Source organism: Arachis ipaensis, chromosome B07 (genome assembly GCF_000816755.2).
Source record: "Arachis ipaensis cultivar K30076 chromosome B07, Araip1.1, whole genome shotgun sequence".
NCBI classification, from domain to species: domain Eukaryota; kingdom Viridiplantae; phylum Streptophyta; class Magnoliopsida; order Fabales; family Fabaceae; genus Arachis; species Arachis ipaensis.
Window position 1 is genome coordinate 68,192,155 of NC_029791.2, and position 4,995 is coordinate 68,197,149.

Below are 4,995 nucleotides of genomic sequence, written 5' to 3' on the forward strand. Positions count from 1 at the left end.
TGACCATAGTCTATTTTGATTTATGCGATTTAATTTTATTTAAAGCATAATCACATTCCAAAATGATGATAAACACCAAATAAATATAAAAATAAGCAATTCAAGAAATCTAAAACATAAAAGTTTCATTATAAGCTAGATATATTTTTAATCCAAACAACATAAATCAAAATAGAGTGTAATGTATCCATTACATGTAATACCAGATAAAATCTCTTTTAAAAAAGTACACAATACATCAAAATATTACATGTAGATAACTAAACTTATTATAAGACCCATTCCATCCTGTCCAAAATACAAGTATGAGAATAGAACAATTAGGTAGCACCCTTTCCCTTCTGGATTTTCTTCATATAAAATTCAAGCTCCTTATCTTCCAAAATATAGCTGCAGTATTCAATAAGGAATGAAATAAGTAACAGATCAAGAATCAAATTAGACAAAATTCAGTGCAACCCAAACAAGCAATAGTTATATGAATTACCCGTCAGCCCTGCCATATTGATCAGGTCGAGAAGCAATGAAAGCTAGCAATCTCCCACCACCAAATTGCTCTTCAATTTGAGGATCAAGCTTACGATCTTTCTGGCCATGTGTTTAATTAAGTATACAATCCAGGAAGGGTTTAACTATGAGTATGTATAGATTAAAAGTTGTATCCAAAGCAAAAATTGGTTGCATTATTTTGAGAAAAAAGCAGTTACCAATAATCTAAGCAAAATGTATTATTTCTTTTTAATAATAACCCAAAAGTGACACGTGTTGAAAAGGAAAGGTTGATATATCTAATGGTATGAGGGTTCCCTTCATAAGACATGCATCAGGCACCATAATTAATTATTAAGAAAAGTATATAAAAAGGGCAACCATTCAATATACACAGGAGAAAAAATCAGTGGCAAGCACATCTGAAAATTGTAATGAGAATATTCATTGGCAGAAGGTTATCGACGAAAAAAAAAGAAATACTAAATACGTATCAAACCTTAGGGGAAAACAGGGAGCTACATAGTCATATATACCTACAAGTTCATCCAAAATCTGTAGCTAAAAACGAATTTCCATCACTAATAAGGAGCCATTGAAGCTAACCCGCTCCAAATTCATTATCAACCATCATTATGTAAAAGGTAAACGCATCATAAAATATTCACAGAATTCATTAATTTAAAAATTTTAAAGAAAGTTCCTTCTAATTTCTCAAGTACACAAATATTAGCATGCATTATAAATAATCTAACAATGAAAAACAACAATTGGCTAAGGGCTTGAGAAAAGGATGAAATGAAAATAAAAAGTAAGACACTCAAGCTTAAAATTTATGGCAACGTACCACTTTTGCTTCCTCTATAGCTGCTTTTAGGTCCTCAAATACAAGCTGATTCGTATATTAAACCTATTTTTCAGTCATGGTACTAGCTACTACTTCTTATTAACTTATTCAACTCCTTATTATAAATATTACCTACTGTTCATACCCTAGGTCGAGCTATCCGACCTGGGATGATTGGCGACAAAGCGACCGACCTTTTCAGGTCAGACTACCCGACCTCTTCTCAAAGAGGTCGGCCAAATCGACAGGAAATCCCAATAAAGGGTCCAAATAGAGAAACACGACCCAAATCCAAAGACAATCCAAGCCTATAGAGATAAAGGCGGTTCCCTTGAAGATAAGCTGACTTCACTCAAATAAGATAAGATAAGATAAGATAACTAACTTATCTTACCAGAAAGGTCAGCCCACACTACTATAAATACACTAGAGCACCCAGGTATAACTCATACTCTGATTCTACTAAAAACCTGCTTAATACCCGTGCTAACTTAAGCATCGGAGTCTCTTGCAGGTACCCCCCACCCTCCAGTGACCAAGGATCAGAAGTGCAGCCAGTCCAACAAGTCGGACACAATAGCTCCGGCCGCCACCAGCTAGCCAGACACGTCATCTCCGACCAGTACAGAAGATCTCATCCAAGATCGACCTACAGTTTCAGGTAACCCTCGGAATACCTACTAATCAAATCAAATGCTATATTCTTCTTTTTATTATCACCTCTTCTACTAAGCTTCATCATCTTTATTATCTTTCCTAATTTTTGAAATCAAAGCTAGCTAACTTGTTCAACAGCAGAGACAATTTTTTATTTATATTTTTTCCCAACACCTACTAATAATTTAAATTTAAGATCATGGACTAGAAAACTGAAGTCTAACTTGCTAACTAGTAGAATTTTAGTTAACTATAAAATTATTGGATATGTAACTTGATTAATTATTAAAAAATATCTATTATTACTCCATTAAATAATGTGATGATATAGTGTAATATAGACTGATATGATGGTTTAACAAAAACAATCCCAGAAGACCATGCATAGTGCCCTCCATCTTCATCCTTTTGGTTTTTTCTTGTTTTATTTTCTTTTTTGCGTTTTAGTTTCAGTAACCACAGTGACTATTAAATCAACAAATTTACTAGCTTGAAATTGATAAACTAAATTCAATATAAAATTTCAAATAATCAAAATCAACAACTTACATTCCCGTGCTCACCGTTCTGGACAATGCCACTCGGTGGATTCAGTACCATTTGGAAAGGTTACGGTTGCGATCACGGTGGCTACCATATCCAGGTTCCCTCTTATGTTCTCCATCCATTGCCTGCTCTCCCCTTCGTCTGTCAGCTTCTTCAATCCTTTTATTATATGTTTTAGAATAATTCTCCAGCATCTTGCCATTTGAATATTCTTTTGTTCTTTCTTATTTCCTTCATTCTAGCCGTGATTCACCAATCAACAACAAAAAGTAAGTAATGATGATATATACTACAACTAGATAAAGAACTTTATAAGAAGATATTGTAGCCTAGCTACTACAACTATTTGTTGTAATAAGGAATTTTAATATAATGAAAAAGGGAAGAAAAAAATTAAACATTAAACCAGAAGTTTCATATTTGAGAAACCAACTCAATCAGCCAAATTAGTAAAGCTTTACAATGATACTTCAAGTAACGATTCAATCTGTATATGCATTGCATACGATTCAATCTGGAAAAATAATACCTTGCGATGACCACGGGCGAAGAGCGGCAGAGCAGGACTTTGAGGGCTTTGAAGACTTTAAAGCTATCAGATTTAAAATTATCAGATTACAACTTAATAAAACCCTAAATCTCAATTTGCTTTTTAGCTTAGGAATTTGGTACATTGTTGGGTGAAGGTGTCAGAGGAAGAGGGAATAAATATACCTGAGCACGCAGATAGCAACGAAATAGAGCAGCAGCTCCGACAGTAGTGCAGACAGCCATGGCTCCCTCCGGTCACTACACAAACAGCGGTAACGGCGAGGGAGCAACGACGACAGGAGGCACGAATGGCGGCAACTCCTACCCCCTGGGCGACTGGCCTGCTTTCTCTTCTTCCTCTCTTCTTAAATGGCGATGCGACAGTGACACTGGACGATGACGGCGGCAATCTTGACGGCAGAGCGATGTGCCACGATCCCTCCAGCGGCGACGTGGATTGCAGTGGCCCCCTGTCTCTCTCTCTCTCTCGTGTTTGGCTCGACGACGTTCCTCTCTCTCAACGTCTCCTCCCTCCCCTTCTCAGTTTTGACAACGACGACAGCAACGGCGGTACCCAGCCACATCGGCACCGTCACCTCCCTCTCTTCTTCTCCCTGCTCCCTCTCTTTCTCTTTTCTTCCTTTCTTCTTTCCTTTCTTTTTCTCTTTCTTTCTAACCGTGGGTGGGGGTGAGGGGTAAGGGTGAATGGATAGGGTTGTGAAGGTTAGTGTGTGATTTGAATTTTAAGGTTAAGGTTTGATAATTTTAATTAAATTAGGATATAGAATAATTTAAGATTTAATTTAATTTTAATAATATTTTACTTAATTTTTTATTTATAAAATTAAATTTAAATTTTAATATTTAAAATAAATCATATAAATTATTATTAGATTTTAATTAATAAAATTTTAAAATTTTAAATTTTTAATTATCAATAGACCCCTTTAGGCCACCCCCTAAAATCGTGACCATAGACCCTTTTAGGTCACTCTCCAAAACCGTGACCATAGACCATTTTAGGTCACCACCAAAACCGTGATCATAAACCCTTTTAGGTCACCCTTTCAAAAAACCGTGACCGTAGACCTCTTTAGGTCACCCCCCAAAACCATGACCATAGACCCTTTAGGTCACCCCCCAAAACCGTGACCATTGACCTTTTTAAGTCACCCTTTCTTAAAAAACCGTGACCATTGACCTTTTTTGTCACTGTAAAAAAACGTGATCATAGACTCCTTTAGATCACCCCTAAAACTGTGACCATAGACCTTTTTAGGTCACCCCCTAAAACCGTGACCATAGACCCCTTTAGGTCACCCCCAAAACCGTGACCATAGACCCTTTTATGTCACCCTTTTTTGAAAAACCGTGACCATAGACCCTTTTTTGTCACTGTAAAAAACCGTGACCATAGACCCTGGTGCACGAAATTGTGATGTCCAGGCTCAAACAATCCCTGGCAACGTGAGCAACTTGGTGCGCTGATCTCAATACATAATTGTCACAACTTCGATACAACTAACCAGCAAGTGCACTGGGTCGTCCAAGTAATACCTTACGTGAGTAAGGGTCGAATCCCACGGAGATTGTTGGTATGAAGCAAGCTATGGTCACCTTGTAAATCTCAGTCAGGCAGATATAAAGTGATAATGGTGTTTTCGAATATTATATAATAAAATAGGGATAGAGATACTTATGTAAATCATTGGTAGGAATTTCAGATAAGCGAATGGAGATGCTTTTCGTTCCTCTGAACCTCTGCTTTCCTGCTATCTTCATCCAATCAGTCTTACTCCTTTCCATGGCTGGCTTTATGTGATACATCACCACTGTCAACGGCTACTTTCGGTCATCTCACGGGAAAATGATCCAATGCCCTGTCACGGCACGGCTAATCGTCTGGAGGCATCACCCTTGTCAAT

The 4,995-nt window shown here is 37.0% G+C and overlaps 1 long non-coding RNA gene across 1 annotated transcript; it reads right to left on the reverse strand.

Moving 5' to 3' along the window:
- LOC107608671 lies at positions 339-593 on the reverse strand. The gene is made up of 2 exons (XR_001612970.2): positions 488-593; positions 339-390 (listed from the first exon to the last, which is right to left on the reverse strand). It is a non-coding gene; the product is annotated as an uncharacterized LOC107608671 (long non-coding RNA).